We start from the raw sequence: 17,213 nt of genomic DNA, 5'->3' as shown, positions 1-17,213 counted from the left end.
TCAAGGCATCAGCTTCTCTCTAAAAAATGGAGAACAGCACAGATGACTGCAAAGCAGGTGAGAGGTATCTGAATGGGATGGTAAAGGTCCTCCTGAAAGCAGGATAGAAATAAGCCAGCTCTACACCAGTATGTGAAGTTTGCTCCCAGTGCAGGTCATCCCTCCAGCTGGCTGTTCCCTGGTCCCTGACCATTTCCTGGGGCACATCCAGGTATTTACTGTCAGTGCTGGCTCTTGGGGGACTTTGAAGTGTGTTTCCTTCCATTCAATTATCTCTGGGAGCTGTAAAGTGCGTCGGCAGAGGTGGCTGTATCATTCCATTTGTTCCCTGGCAGCCGATCGGTTTTTAACCAAGTAATTGAAGGTTGGTTTCACTTGTACCTGAGAATCAACCAGTGAGGCAGAGATAAGGTAATAGCAACGCAGCAGGTACTCTGCTATTTTTTCTGGCTACAAATTAATCACAGACACTATGGCTCTGTGAATAAGTGCATTGATCATTTGCTACAGCAATAAGAATTTCAACCAGTTATGCTCTTTTCTTCTCTATAAATACTTTGGAGACTGCAGACTTAACAAGTATGTGTCCAGGCTCTTCCCAGAACACTAATAGCATCCATTTAAAAAAAAATATCCAGCCCTTTATTTTGTGCCTGCTGAAAAGCCTGTCACTGTTAACTGCCCATGTCTGGGGTCTGCTGAGGGAAACTAAACTCTCCAATTCACAGGAGGATCCAAGCTGTTCCCTCAGAGAGCCTGGGAAAGACTAAAAGCAGCTGAAAGCAAATCACGCTGGATTGATGAATGGTGTTTGGATGTCGTCATGTCGTGGCTGCTGGCACTGTCTTCCTTGAGAGCTGTAGCATGAGTCTTATGAAAACCAGCGCTTTGGGTAAAGCCTCAGGGAGTCACGGGGTGAGCTGAGCATCCCACCTTGCCTTTCGACTTTGGTTTTTACAGCTCCACAGTGATGAAGCCCCAAACTGGGAAATGAGGTCAGATGGCCTTGAAAGGCATGGAGGAAAAAAACATGTTGAAGCAAAGTGGATTATTACCTTTTGAAGCCAGGTATGTGTTTTTTTGAACCCTTGAAATTCACTCTCTGGGGTGAGGAAAGGGAGGAAACTCAAGATTGGTAGTTCCTTTACCCAGAGCAGGACAAGCCTGTATCTTGGGGGCTTTGACACCATATCTTGTTTATTTAATCATCCTGTTGCTTCCCACAGGGATGGTCACCATGGCATGAGTGGGGAACAGAATGATACAAATGCCTATGAAGCCAGGCTTTATCACTCCTGCTTTCCAGAAAAACAGCACTGATGGTGCTGAGCAAACAGCTTGATGTGCATCCCAACAGGCATGACTCTGACTTGTGCTCAGGACCCTGTGCCATCCCCGCCGCATACTTGGGGTGGGTGGCACAGCTGTGAGTGTGAGTGGGAACAGGGACAGTCCAGCTGGACCAGGATTGTCTCTAAATGGCTGCTGTCATGTGCTTACATCCTCACATGGCTTCCAAGGAGTAAGTGTGATTAAAGACAACTGTGAAGGAGCCACATTTAATAGTGTGTTTCCCTCATCCCTAAGTAGGTACTTAAGGAAAAAGTCCATGATGTCAAGTGATGTTTTGGGCAAGTTTCCCCTCTTGGGGAAAGGATGACCTACTCTAAGGTAGGAACAGATTCCGAAAATCAAAGCTAAGTTCTGTGCAGACTCTCTAGCCCTTATGGAAATAATTAAATTCCAGTTTTTAAGGCTCTGGGCTTTATTATGCACTCAGAAAAACAAGACTAACAATCTTTGGTCTGCGTATTTACATTGCAAACTCTTCCACGTCAAGACTATCTCCCAGTTTGTCTGGCTGGGAATTGGTGGTCTAATTTTCAGATGGAAACTCGGCACATGCTGTTTTGTAACAATCAGTAAAGAAAATTCCCATACCTCCCTAATGACTCAAACAGGCAGGATTATTCAGTCCAGTTTCCCACCCAAACAAATACAGGAAACAGCTGTCACAACCAACATACCTTTCAAGAGTTGAAAAATATTTCCAAGTATGGGCTGGATTGGAAAGCTCAATGTTGACCTTCGTTGCACTCCCAAACTACTTAACTCTCAGCATGGGTCAAGTAGTATGTTTCCTTTAGATACTCATATGTTTTGTTTTCTTTTTAGCTAGTTGACCTTTATTTGAACTTATATTTTATTAATTAAATTAATTAAATTAAAAAGATTAATCATTCCAAAAAAAGTTGATGTATGAAACTGGATTTTTTTTTTATTTTTAGAGCCATTTAGAAAAAGAAAAAGTGGACTGAATCAAAGTGCTTTTTCTTTTTTTTTTTTTTTTTTTCCCAGACAAAATAGCTGCCTTCAGCAGGCTTTGGCAAACATTTGGCAGGATGACCCACTTTTGGCTCACTTTTCCCACCTGCAGATGGACCCTCACTATGACAGTTCATGGAGTTGAGGAGAATGAAGATGGGTCCAGTTGTGGTAGGATTTACCTACTCATTAGTAAACACCCATTACTGATATGAAATAATTTCCTAGACTTAACTAGAACTTTAACTTAACACTGAATAAGCTGTCTCATTTGCCAGACAGCACAACCCAGGAAATTCCTTCATATTCAGGTAGTAAATATTTAAATACGGGTTTCACCAGCAAATAGCCCCTGGGCTAAAAAGGGCTAGCTTGGTTTATTTGTTAAAAGTTTTCCTTTATTGAACACAGCTGTACAGAGAAAAAGGAGAAAACATGACAGTAATAAAGAGGTAGCTGCCCAGACATCCCTGGAGGATCCAGACTTAGAAACCCTCTCTTATCATCAAACAGTAGGGATTCAGGTGAGAAACACAGAGATTAGTGTTGGGAAGTTCTTTTGCTTGAGCTTAGTGTCCATTCTCCACAGATGCCCAGAGATGTTGGGGTTAGAAATTGGACAAATTAAAAAATCAGAATTTCCCTGGCCAACTCAAGATAAGCTGTATTTTCTGGCATACTGTTTGTATATACTCTCCTCACCCTTTGTAATCCAGCTCTGGAGGATGGCTCTAGCATGTGTGTCTTTTGGGCCTCTGGTGCGGAACACCACCTCTGTGGGCTGGCTGGGACACTGACGGAGTAGATATGCCCCTTCTTTGATGACAGGAGGGGACTGACTCCATCAGGATACCCTGCCCTAAATATCTAGGAAGGTGGGAGAAAAGCCTTAACAATCTTCAACAGCACAAACAAATGGCAATTAGTAAGTATACTGGGCTCCTCACACCAAAATAAAAAAGGGTACCAGTGAGAGGATCAGAGGATTTGAAACAAGGAAAAGGATGTGCTTTTTTACACATTGTGTTACTAAATTATGAATGTTATTGCTCCAGGCAGAAGTGTAATAGATCCAAAAGCAGCCTGAGAATTTCATGGGAGAAGCATCCTTCAGGGCCTGTTAATAGCTGTGTGTTAACCACCACTTCAGGAGTCCATCAGCTGCAAATTGCTGGAAACCAGGAAGAAATTCCAGGGAAGGATCACTCCAGACTAGTTTTTTCCCTGCTAAGCCCCTGCTAGAGTCCCCTACCAGTGCCAGACACAGGTGCATGAGGAGATGGACTTCTGGTATTTTTTTTGTTTTGTTTTCTGCTCTTAATTGGCAATGCCTTAATTCCTACCCATGCCAGAGTTTTTCCTTCCACTAGGCTGGAATTTCTCACCAGGATGTGTCCAGTGTGTTGCCAGGAGGAATACGTTTGGTTGGCTCAGACCACCAAGCCTTTGGAAGCCCAGGCTCCCAAGATACAATTTTGACTTAGAAACCATGAACACTGATCTGAGCTCTTCCTGGTGACTGAACTAGGTTTTGCCCAAAGCTTGTGCTCAAAACATTTTTCTGCCCACACAAGAGCAAGGAACTTGGATTTTCTTACTATTAAGAGACAAGCACTAGACCAATTTATACGTATACCCACATACCACAGGCTCCTAAACACCACCTTGGAACCAACCCAGCTTCTCTCTGGCTTAAGCCTGTTATCCAACTGCCAGTTGAAGGCACCCAGAGACACTGAGTGCTGTTCTCCTTGAGTTTGCTCTTCCCGTTTATCTCCCTCTCTGCTAAAGATACGCTCCCTAAGTCTTATTTGCATTTGTCTGGCTTCATCTCTCAGCCATTCGTTCTTGTTCCGGCTTTCTCTGATAGATTAAAAAGCTCTTTAGAAACTGGTGTTTTCTTCTACTGATGGCACTTATGCACTGTAATCAAATCACCTCTTGACCTCCTTTCTGATAAGCTAAATAGACTCTTTCAAAGTCTTGTTAAAATTTTTTCTCTTGCTCTCAGATTATTTGCAAGCTCTCTCCTGCAGCACTCAGCCTGTATGCAGCACTCCTGGCTTCCTTCTGGGATGGAAAGGGGGGAAAATGGGTGTTTTAAAGAAGTAGGGAAAGTTGTGTCATAGTTGAGGCTTTGGCTTAGGGTCTGGCTTCGCTGCAAGGGCATCCACCTGGTCCAGAGTCTACCTGGTACCCATGGCATGCTCCCCCTTCAACTCCACACGCCAAAGCTCACCCTTCATAAAATCAGTCACACTTTGCCCTCCTATTTAGGGCACAGATGGTCTCAGCACACGGCAACCCCGATTCCCAGGCAGGAATGCTTCTCTTCAGACAATGCACCAAGACCTGTGTACACTCACCAAACAGAAGTGACCTGCTGAAGTGTCTCTTGTGGACTTGGGCCAGAGCTGTGCTCCAAGACATCTGGACTTGCTGCTCCTCTCTTTAGCTGTCCCCTTCAAGAGCACATCTTCTTCCTCTTTTCTTCTCCACCCTTCACTATTCTGCCCCCTTTATGGACCTGCAGCCCTTCTTGGGACACAACAGCAGCATGTTGCCTTGCATATATCCCTTGCAGAGATGCCTCACCTGCCTCAGAGCCCTTCCTTTGCCACCGAATGAACAAGTATCTTCTCTGCAGTATTATAAGAACTGCCAGGATGTGGAAGATCCTCCTTTCCACAGCCAGATGCTGTAGCCTTTATTTTCTAGCTCCATCGTTATTAGAGATCCTCCACTGCTCCCACAGTGCTTGTATTTTTACAGCGATTAATCAAGAAGCCCTGGATTTGAAGCCGTCTCTCAGTGTGTCAGGCATGGAATGACTCCACCGTCTTTTTCCCCACTGCTCAGAGGCATTCAAAAGTTATTTAATTAAACCCACATCAGAGAGCCGTTAGCAAGCTTTCTCCAATTAGCAAGGTGGAGAGGACTGCATGTCATGGGGGGAAATGAGCAGACATGAAATGGTTTTGTTGCCTATGCCTTCCTCAGTGTCAGATTAATTGGCACTTTTCTTCCAATTTAAGGCAGAGGTCTGGGCACAGACAGGTCACAGCATCACAGTGCAATCCCATCCCATTTTCTAGTTTTCTCTCTCTCTCTCTCTCTCATTAAATATGATTGAAAATTTCCTTTAACACCTGAATCATGTTGGGCTCTGTCTGCCAGGGCAAATGAAGAAGGAAAATTAGTGGCACTTACATTGGTCCTAGATGTAGGGTTCTTTTAGGATCTCCATTCTCCTCTTCCTTACCTGTTCTGTGCACGTGTGCATGTGTCCGCTTTTTGTGTTGTTTTAACACATGCCTCAAATCACAAACGGCTCATATCTAGTTAGATGGACTTGCAGCTGCTCAGGCCCTCTCTATATGCAGCAAGTTGAATTAGACAAATGGTAATGCACCCTGACTGAGGATCTGCCCCCACGGATGTCAACTTGAACTTGTGGGAAGCCACAGGGATCAGATGTAAGGAGAGATGTCTCTTTGAAAGCATTAACAGGAGACTCACAGCAGAGGCACGCCCTCTGCCTCCCTCAAGGACCTCCTGGCTCTCAGGATGCGCATGTAATACTCACTTGAGCTCTCCACATGCACTGGCACAGCCTGGTGCTGTGTCCCAGCTGGGGCTGGCACAACCCTTCTGTCAGGGTGAATCCTTCCTACTGGTTACAGTCAGTCAGTTCTGCAAGGGTCGCAGCTGTGGCACTGGTCATGGGCTTCTTTCATGTCTGAAAATCTCCAGATAGTTAATGCTCCACTGACTATTCACCTATGTGTACATGGGAAACAGTGGAAGCGTTGCAGCTTTCAGGCTTGGCTACTTCTACAACTAAGGCTAGAAACACTGCGTCTTTCCAGGAGGCTCAGTTCTTATGGCATGTCATTGGCACACTGCTGGTTTAGATCTCCTCTAGAAACCCATGCTGCCTTTGGCCTGTGGTGATACACAAAGACAGGCTTGAAAGGTGCAAGAGCCCTTCCAGACCTATGTGGCTTCCTATGTGGCCAGAATGGCAAAAAGCAAACAAGCCAACAGGTTGGAGTGTGATCAGGGCAGCATTGCATGACGTGACATCACACCTCACAGCCTTGCACCCCACTTAGGATCCAGCTAGTGATCTTAAGTGCACAGTGCCAGGATGACTGGTGGTCAGCACAGACTCAGAGCAAGGTGTGGACCTGTGTCTCAGAGGTTGGAGAGAACCACGTGCCACGACTGGTTAAATAACCAAAGCTCTACTCCTTGGGTCACGCTACATGAGTACACAGCACTGCCAAAGAGTATGCTTCCTTTGGAAGGAGAGAGAACCCGACTCTCACTCCAGAGGATATAGAAAGAAATTTGACAGCACTTTTCTTTGACTCCCAAAATCAAAGTCAAATCTAGGCTGCATTTGCATCCTTGGAAATCCTTACAGTGGTGTCCTAAGGGTGTTGACAATCAGCTCCATTTTTCCTCCCACATTTAAATGCAGTTACAATTCCAACAACACAGCAAATCCTCTTCTATCAAAGCAGGGCACCGGGTTTTGTTTATTATTTGCAAATCACAAACCAGCACATACAAAAGAGTCCTACTTCAACGTGCGAGCCCGTGGTGGGGACATGCTGCTATGACAACAACATGAGGCTGAATCATCCAGACAGACAAGACACACATAATTGTGTGATCACCTGTTCCCACTTGTTCAAAGGAAATTTTATTAGCGCTGCTGAAAGTACATTAGAGAACAAAGCATAAAGCATCCACACATCAATCAGGGCTCAGCTAATCAATGCAAGCACCGCCTGAGCCCGGTGTCTTACTGTTCGGCCATTCAGCATTTCAAAGACTTCAGGATAGCATTTACAGAAACTTGTGTCTACATGTGAAAGATCAAGAAAAACTCAATTTCTACTAAAATGAAACATTTATGGCTTTTGGGCCTTGCTGAGAACATCAGAGTTTTGACTGTAGGGTGTTTGTGGTCAGTGGAGGGACAGTCTGGATCCAGGATGATGGTTAGAGAATGGACATGACTGATGGCAAACATGTCTTTTTTAATATTTTAAAAAAAACCTAACCCAATAATTAAGAGGCAGGTGAGAGAGGAGAGCTGGTCTATTGTGTTACAGACAAACAGGGATACACAGGGTCATAATTCACTCAGCCATACATATAAGTCCATATGTGTTTATGCTGTGCAGGTGCATTAGCCACAGCATCCATTTCCAGCTGGTGAGAGCGCACTTCCACTTGTTTCCTCGCTCCTTCGTTTCTCCTAGCATGAGGGTGCCGAAATAATGACTCTCTAATCATAGGACTGCTTCGTTTGTCCTTTTTTAGCCATATAACCCCTGGGCAGCACAAAAATGGTTTCATGACAATTCCAGAATATCCCTAAATGCGAGTGTCTGGCACTCTTTTTTATGCTCTGTCCTTTCTGAACTTATTGGTGATTTTGCTTCCTGAAGTCTTTCATACCTTAATCTCGTTCACCCAGAAGACTCCAGCAGGTATAAAGGACTGCTCAAGTGGAAAGAAGCCCATTGTATTTATTAATCACACTCTTTTTGAAAAGGTGGTCAAAACATTCCAAAGGAATTTTTTTCCCAAGCATTTTTTCAAGATTTCAACACTCAGTGACAAAAAAAGCAATTTCAATAGTGTATTCACAGCATTTGAAGATTTTCTACCAGAAGCATCAATGGCATTTTTACACGACTTGGGGAGTTTTCCGCTAATGCTCCTTTCCGATACTGCCCAAATAAATATCAGTGGAGTTCATCCAGAAGCTGACAGGCGGCATTATTGGCAGCAGCAGTAAGAGCTGAGATGTTTTCCTCTGTAGATATTGCATATGCATGAGTGTCTCACTGAGAACATTTCCATCTGCTCCGTGGTGAACGGAAGATGTGGGTATTCCACGAGAGCCATGCTGAGATCACTCAATCAACCACTAATAAAACCAGCCCCAGAGTAATCTGAAAACAAGAGGTTCAGAGGCATAGACATGAAACACTGCTGAACGAGCCCATGCTACAAGCCAGGGCTATTGCCTTCAGTGACAGAGCAAATAATGAAAAACAGCATCTCTCCCCACTTTCCTCTGTACATGGCACCAAGGTTTAGCCAGGTGCAAAGAGGGACTCTTTGAAAGTCAGCTTCAAAAGGCAGTGAGGAAGAAAAAAAAAATCCAAAGAGGGAGGATAGTGAAGCGTGACAACAGATTTCCAGACAAAAGCAAGACCTCTCCGTTGCCAGAGATGAGCAGACAGTGAGGTGCATTGAAAACTGGCTGAATGGCCATGCCCAGAGGGAGGTGGTCAGCAGCATGAAGTCTTGTTGGACACCAGTAGCTAGCAGTGTACCCCAGAGGTCCATATTGGGCCCAATCTTATTCAACGTCTTTATTAATGGTCTGAATGATGGGGCAGAGCATACTCTCAGCAAGTTTGCCCATGTTACAAAACTGGGACGAGCAGCTGATACACCAGAGGGTCATGCTGCCATCCAGAGGGACCTTGATAGGCTGGAGAAATGGGCCGACAGGAACCTTGTGAAGTTCAACAAGAAGTGCAAAGTCCTGCACCTGAGGAGGAACTACCCCAGGCACCACCAGTACATCGCAGTGACTGAGCACTGAAACAGGTTGCCCAGAGAGGCTGTAGAGTCTCTGTCCTTGGAGATACTCAAAAGCTGACTGGACATGGTCCTGGGCAACCAGCTCTAGGTGGCCCTGCTTGAGCCACCTAGACAAGATGACCTCCAGAGGTCTCTGACAACCTCAACCATTCTGTGACTTTGTGATTCTGTGGAGGCTTTAAAGGACAGGTTGAACAAATATATTTTCAGAGTCTTTTAGGAGGATGGACTAACCTTGTGAAGACTCCCCAGTCCTGCCTGTATCCTGGCTGGGCCGGAGAGGACTACCTTCACACCAGGTCTACACCAGCTGGCAGTGTCTCAAACGGCCACTGGACCACATCTGGCAGCTGTGTTTGCTGAATGACACTGTGCTCTTAACAGGAATCTTCAAGACCAGATGATGCTATACAATTTCTGCTTAAGAATGGGGAAAACTTGATTGCTCTGTTTTAAACTGAAAGCAATCTGGGGAAAAAAAGATAAAATCCACTCTCCTTCTGATTTTGGATCCCCTCCGCAACTCCATCTCCAGTCAGAAGGTTGTAATCTTGCTGCATGGCTGAAGAAGAGCAGCGGGACCTGTGGGCATGGCTGTCACCTCTTTGCATGTTCTTAACACTACAATTTCTAGTTACAAAGACAAATTCTAAAGTAGGAAGCTCAAAAACCACAATTCTATGACCTTGCACTGCTTAGAAATCTGGAGGTGTCTTCTGATGGTGTCCCCTTGCCACAGGTGAGGAAACCTTGTACATTAGCCTTTAAGTTTCCTTCCACAGCTTGGCAGATGGATTTCATCATTTGGAAAGGGCTGACTGAGCTGTAAAGAATGGATCTGCCTCAGATCTCTTCCTTGAACCCTTCCCCTGTAAATAAAGCTGGTGAGGGTGTAGGTGATGGACACAGCGTGAAGTGTGGGGGTGGCTGTCTTTCTGCTACGTCATGTTATCAGTCATCTCCTCTACCCCACCAGCCCAACTTGATGGGATCCTTTTCTACCTATCTCAGTGAACAGAGTCACGGAAACACACACACAGCAGAGAACAAAAATAACCTAACCTGGCAGAAAGCAGACATGCTGTCACACCTCCAAGGGGAAAACTGATACAACCTCTTGCTTCTGTTTCAAAATCAATTTCAAGCTGGTTCCATGAAAGAAATGGCATAAAGGTCATTAGGTCTGGCAACAGAGGCTGCCGTTCCTGGGATGATGGATGGGAGATGAGTACAATTACCTGGACGCCTAGAGCTGGTACACAGCCTTTTCTGTTCTGCAGGCTCTGGCTGTCCTTCCCCATCAGAAGGAAGATCAAAACAAACTCTGCAGAGCCTCTTATGGTGCTGGACTTGTCTCTGCTCCAGCTATCTTGGAGAACAGAACAAGGAGCAGCAGTGGCTCAGAAAGGGCCGTCTGTAATGTTGTATCAAAGACGATCTGCTGCACAGTGATGCAGAGGAGCCTCTCATGCATCAGCAACGCAGTACCATGGCTGCTGTCCTGCCTTGTGGTCCCCCTGTCCCCTGAGCTGCCAGTGTGCAGTCCCATACAGGGTCCTGCTGAGGGACTCTGCTGGCAGCACTCTGCAGCAGCAGCAGCCTGATTTTCCTAGATGAGAGATGACACCTCCCAAATGGTGTATCCCATGTCAGCCTTCACCTTCATGGTGTTGATGTCAATAGATCAGCCACAAACTCTTCACTGGGTTATCTACCAAAGGGTCCTTGTGAATAAAAACACAGGGCTGTGTTTACTCTAGTTGTAAGAAGTGATGTCAAAGATGTGCCCACATCAGTCAAGTGTTGAGTCTCATTCCTTCTTCCCAATGCCCCAGAGCTGTCCTGCTGTTCATCCCCAAGGCTTGGTTACATCAGCACTCACTAAAGGGATTTCCAGTGTGGGCAGTCTGTTGGCAGCAATCCCACAGTTCCTTATACCTGCCATCCTGTCTCTCCCAAACTCACCATCCCCTTCCCTTCTGCCCCTAATGAGAGGAGCAAAACAGAAATGCAAGACCAATTCCTACATGCACCCTCTTGCAGGTGCCACCTTCTTTCCTTTCAAGGCTCACCTGGAGCTGACAGGGACACTGGGGCCATCATCAGCTCTTAGAGGGGAAGAGATGCTGAGGTCCTGGCACCACCCACACACCCAGTGCTCAGTGGGCCACCCATGGGATCACAGAATGGGGGTTGTGTGATGCTCACATTGCTGGCCGTGCAGCAGGGAGAACCAGGTGGCCTCGAAGATGCCAACATGATAAAACAGCTGGACACTCTTAGCCCCTGGATTTCACTTCTGTGGAAGAAGGAGACATGAAGGGGCACGGCAAGCAAGGGGTGATGTTTGCTGCATTCCCCCTGCTTGGCAAGGGCCTTTCACTGGCTTCTTAGCTCTGCTTTTGTTTGGAGGTCAAATGCAATAGGAAATGCCAGAATGTGGCGATTCAGAAGTTATCACCAACTGCTGGATCTGGTTTTTCTCAGGCTGACAAAAGCACAGGGATCTATAGCCAGCTTTAGGAGAGATTGGGACCGTGGCATCTCATGTTATTTGGTGAAACTAATGAAGTCTAGTCTTTTTTTTTTTTTCCTCTTGAAAATTGAAATGCTTTGGGAAAACTGTATCCTCTGTCTTGTGGTTGCAGGCAGCTCTCCTGAATAAGCTATTGTCAGGCCTCAGAGATGTGAGTCAGAGCATCTTTAATCTCTGGGCGGGAGTGTTCTCCATGGCTTTCATGCTTTGGGATAAATCTTCAGAGACGTTCCCAAATTAAGCACGATTCCTTTCTAATCTCCTTGCACTTCTTCCTCTCTCCATTTTATCAGCCAGGCTCAAACACATTCAGCATGGCCTACTTCGAAGCAAACTGATTAATGCAATCGCTTTGGGTTTTAGGAGGGATCAGTGCTTACAGCAGGGGAAAGGGCTCCTACTGTTGCCAGCAGCCCCAGCTCCACAGCAGCTTGGGAGGCTTATAGAGATCTGCCTGTGAGCAGAGCTGACAGCAGAGTGTGGCAGCAGGGATCACACACTCACACGGGCATCTTCTGAACTCCAGCAAGAGCCTGCTTAGTGTCCAGGCGACTCTCCAAGCCCTCAAGGATCAGAAGTGGCATCACACTGCATAATGTGGCTGGTGCCTCCTGGGCTTGGGGGAGAAGGGGAGAGGAGCTGTTAGTCTGCAGAAGGGACACGCTGTGCTGCTCAGTGGCACCCGTTCTCTTCCTGTCCCCCGGCAGCAGTCGGGTACCACAACCTCTGCCAGCTCCTTCAGCCAGAGACAGCTGAGCGAAGGATTGCAGCTCATGCTGCTCAGCTGCAGCTGGCACACATTTGGTGTAGGAGAACGGTTCTGGGTTTGCATCACTGCCACGTGGAGATCAGGCCTAGCTGTAGGATGTGAAAAGCCTGAGTCGGGGAGCAGTTGTCTGAATGTCTTGCTGCTACAGGGCAGGGGTAGAGAGGGATGTTGAAAGGGGGGGTGGAGAAACGCTGTGGGAAAAACACCAGCTCTGGATCCATATGTGTATATTGATGTTGCTTGCTGGAGGGAAAACTGCTCCTCTTGGCTTTTTGAATCAATTTTTCTGATAAAAGATGCCATCTCTCACTGCCAACCCTGCCTGCATCCAGCTCATGCAAGCCACCTCCTCTTTGTCTGATGGAGGGGTTCCTCACTCGTGATGTCCTTGGATAGCCCCTAAGAGCTTACAGCCTACATAGACAAAAGCTGCACAATGATTATCTGCATTTTACAGATGAGAAGCTAGAGGTGGAAGAATTATGCAGAAGGGAATCTCCTTTTGCACCTGCAGTTTTGAAGCAACAGAATCCTGAATCCAGCATCACATTTGCCTGGGGCTGGGAGATACAAAAGTGTAAGTGCCCTTTGATTTGTCACCAGGCTTCCCAGAGTGGACCAGGCTATAGTTTTTGAAGGTGAAATGAAATAATAACTAAAATGCTGAACTGAAAAGTCAGAACATTTTGGATCGGTAATGAAATGGGACATTGCCTACGGAAAGCCGAAGCTCATGGAGCTCAATGGAGCTCATGGAGCACAGTGGATGTTGATGGTGGAGAAGGTAGGAGGGGCACATCTAAACCAAAAAAAAAAAAGCCTTGACAGATGTGGGCCTCCTGAAGCTGCTTGTTTCCTGCTCACCTTCAGAGACTCTGCCTCAGAGTCCTGGAGGGGGGTGGCAAGGGGCCCTACCAGTTCCTGCCTTTGCAGTCTGGCCCATGTGTCTACAGCCTTGTTTTTTTCTTGATTGACAAGAAGTGGAGGACCCTCATGCTTACTAAAGTGTATAATGGCTGCCTTGATGTCATTTATTGACGCTTTGGAATAGCTGTGCTTTCTAATTACTTCTTCCCTCCTGCCTTGAAGAGCACCTTTTGCTTTCAGATTAACTTATTGCTGTCTCTTTGAACTTGTGCCTCTGTACTCCAAGCACCCTGGGTTTTGTGAGATCAAGGCAGGCTTGGTTAAGGTAAAAGGCAAGTAGTGATCAAGGTTTCTTTTCCTTTTCTGCACACGAACGTGCCAGGTTTGCTTATGAGACTGGGTGGCACAATCAGCTGATTTAGGGTCCTTGTGCCTTCAAAAGACACTCTGCAAGAAGAACAAGTTAGCAGGCTGCCTTTGAAGGGGAAAAGCCTTCTTCCCGGTGTTCAGAGGGGCATTGGTAGTGTTCAGCATGTGCATCCATATGAACTGTATGTGTATTTTGGACATGTGCAGTGGCCTCTTTGCTCTGGCAAGCAGGGAGATTTTCTGTCTTGTGTGATAGGTGCTTCCTATGTGAGTGCAGTTTTACAATTCAAGCTGAAAGGGCTGATTTGCTCCAGACAGTCAAATGTCCTGGATAGAAATGGCAAAGTCCAGATCCAGATTGAAATTTTCCACTATGTAGTGGGATAGCAGTTTGGCCGAGTTTAAATTAGTAACAGTTGCATTGTTCTTACCAAATATAGTTTTAGCAGAGCTTTTAAAATGTTAATTCATTGTAGTTTAGTTATGACATGGAGGAAAGCCCCAGGGTTTTCCTGAATACAGATAGGAAATTTAGGCATGAATGATAATCTGGAATTGGCAGAATCCTTATTGTCTAGAGCAATGGGGCAGGAGTTGTCCTTGGGCTTTGTGCAGCACCAAGCACACCAGGCAAGCTGACAAACTGGCATCATCTCTTCTAAGGTTTGTATCCTGCCCATCTATTTCAGGCAGCGCATTAAACTGCTAGTGGTCTCCTCAGTGACAGTGGCTTCCTTATGGAAAAGAAATTAGGTCAGGAGGGAGGTCTAGGGGTCACCTCCATCCAAAGGCTAAACCCAGATAAAGGATGTATCACTTGCTCTTAAAAACTGAAAAGGTGGAACACCATCCCTGTCCAGACAGGATTATTTTTCCAAGTGGCAAGGTTTTCCTTAATTTCTAACCTATACCCTCTTGGGCTACAACTGAAGCCTGCCATTTCCTTTCCTACCTGTTGTGATTACAGAGAAGACTCCTTTCTTCACAAGAACTTTTTGCAAATTTGCAGACTGGTCTCATATTTCCCTTTCCTGAGACTAAAACTATTGCAATCTGTTTCAGTCTCCTTCTATGCTTCCTGTTTTCAAGGACTCTGATAATGCTGGTCACTCTTCTCGTCTCCTGACACACTGAGACTGGGTACCCAAAGCTGGGCACAGTATTGCAGCTGTGTAGAGAGGAAGATGCCTGATGGCTTATGCCTGAGGATACACCCTAGGATGTAGCAGAGCTCTTTAGCAACTGCACATGGGGTGGCTCCAGCAGCTCAGGACTAAAGAAGCCCTGAGCACAACCTCCTTCCATGCTAGAAATCAACCCTTTATTGCTGCTTGCACACAAGCATTGCTCAGAGCAAACTGCTAAAGTCTGCTTTAAAGCAGGACAACTTACTTGGGAGACAGGCATGCTGAACCGGCACAGCCTATTTCCCATAGAGTTATTCCTGGAGGCCAAGCTCTGCTTGGACTCCATGGTGCCCAGTAAATGAGACGTTTCATGCTCCGGTGTGACTGTCAAGAGGCATTTTGTGCAAGCAGAGTTTCTCCCTCCTCTCCCCAGCTGCCTGTTTATTCCAGACTTGTCAGAACTGCACGTCTGGTCCCCTTGTGAAAAATTTGGTGCAAGCAGCCAAAGGATTTAAAAGTTATTAGGGAAAAAAAAAAAAAAAAAAAAAAAAAGAGAGAACAGCAGCATAATTCTGCTTCGTTCGGAAATAAAGCTTAAAAAAGATGAAAGGTATTTGCCTCAACTCTCTGCAGGCTCTACCTTGGCAGCCAGATGGAGAGACTTTGGGAAAGCAGTTCCAGGAGCCCGGAGCTCTTAGCGTCAGTAAAACCTGCCGCTGGGACAGCTGAGCCGTCTCAGTGCAATCCGCTCTCCTCCTGCTTCCTGGCAGTTTCAGGATTTTTCTAGTGGTTTTTGGAGCTGAAAGTCCCCCAGTAGCTTGATCAATTCCCATGCAAGATGGCAAATGATTGCCCACAAATGGCAAGCAAATTTCTTGCCTGACAGTCCAGGCTGTGGCATTGAGGTTCTTCCTTTTTGTTTTATTGCTGCAGAGACTCATAAATGAGCCCCATGCACCCAGAAATGCAATTGCTAGCGGACTGAAAGGAGGGGAGAAACAAACAAGGATGACGAACCAGGTGTCACAGCTTTGGAGTACAGCTTGGAGGCTGGCTTGTGGTGGGGCTGAGTGTCTACAGCATGGCTGGTTTGGATGAGGCTGGTTTGGAGAGCACCCACACTCAATTACTCATATCCCTACTGAAGGCTGTGGACAGAGTCTGAAGGTTTCAAAAAGCTCTGGCTCACAGCTCTTTCTTTTTGAGGCTATTTCCCCTTTGACTGTAGATGCCACTGCATATGTCAACCCCCCTGGATTTCTTCCATGATGATCCCAAGGCAGTGAGGGGCATTAGGACATTTTTTCATCAGGGCAGTGAACCTGGAGGCTGAAAACTTGGGTGCAATTTCTCTGTGACTGGGATGAAGTTGCTGGAGTGTCCATCCTCAGGAGATCTCCAAAGCTTAACCAGACAAAACCCAGATCAAACTAATTTAATCTTTGAAGCTGGCACTGCTTGGAGCATGGAGTTGGACTGGAGACCTCCAGAGGTCCCTCCCCACCTAAATGAGTCTGTGATTGCAGGCATGATTTGGGGTAAGACTCATCTTTCTGGTCCTTGGGTCTCCATCTCTGGAGGAAGGAAAAGTCATCTTCCTAATTCTGCATTATCCAGCCAGCCAAAATCATAAAGAAGAAAGTCAAAAATAAAATACCCAATCCCTTTTTTCAAAGCTGGGAAGATTGTTGTGCTTGACAGACATTTCATTTTTTTATGACATTTTCACTGAATTTTTTTCTTGAAAATGTTATTGCTTTTTAGATTGACTGAAAAGCCTGCTTTCAGAGAAGAGAAATTCTCAATAGCCGTCTTGATAACATTTTCTTTTTTTTTTTTTTGAAAGAAAACAATTAAAAGCACTCATTACAAATGTTGAAAATCCCTCACAGTCGATCTGTTTTGAACCCTGCAAAATGAGAAAAACAGATATTTCTGTATTTTTCACAAAGTAGTTTTTCCCCTTTAAGTCCTTCCATTCAGGCTGTAAGCTTTTCAGGGTAAAAATTGCCTCTTTAACAATACCATTTTCCAGCTCCCTCTTCACCAAGGTTTTCAATTTGGATGGGAGCTCTAAGTCAGATAATCATTCAAGACCACAATGTCTCTGGTTCAAAGCAATGCTGACCATTTTAGGTCACAACTCCCAAACTAAGACTTTCGGTTTATTAAAGAGCTAAGTTTTTGAAGTTGGGTTTTTTGTTGTTTTTTTTTTTTTTTTTTCCTCCCCCCAGTAGCTGAGTTCACTGGTGATCTGCTTGTTTTGTAAACTGTTATAGAAAAATAATTACTTTTTCAGGGAGATGCTACAAGTTCTCTCCTTTTCATGAATTGCAGCTATCAGAAATGATTATCTTAGTGCCTAAGAGATCTGTCATGTCTGCCCCTTCCCTTAACACTTACAAACATGTATCATGTTGATGAATTTAGATGGTCATTTAAAGGCAAATTGCTTGTCCTACTTTTTGCTTCTTATTGATTGTCATGTAATTAACTGATTCATTTTGTTAATATAATCCAGAGTGTCTGCAACCCACTTAATCAGCAGAGCCTGATCAGAAGACTAGGGTTTAATTAGACTGCA

Source organism: Strix aluco, chromosome 8 (assembly GCF_031877795.1).
Source record: "Strix aluco isolate bStrAlu1 chromosome 8, bStrAlu1.hap1, whole genome shotgun sequence".
Lineage (NCBI taxonomy): Eukaryota > Metazoa > Chordata > Aves > Strigiformes > Strigidae > Strix > Strix aluco.
Note: the sequence above shows the minus strand (reverse complement) of the source record.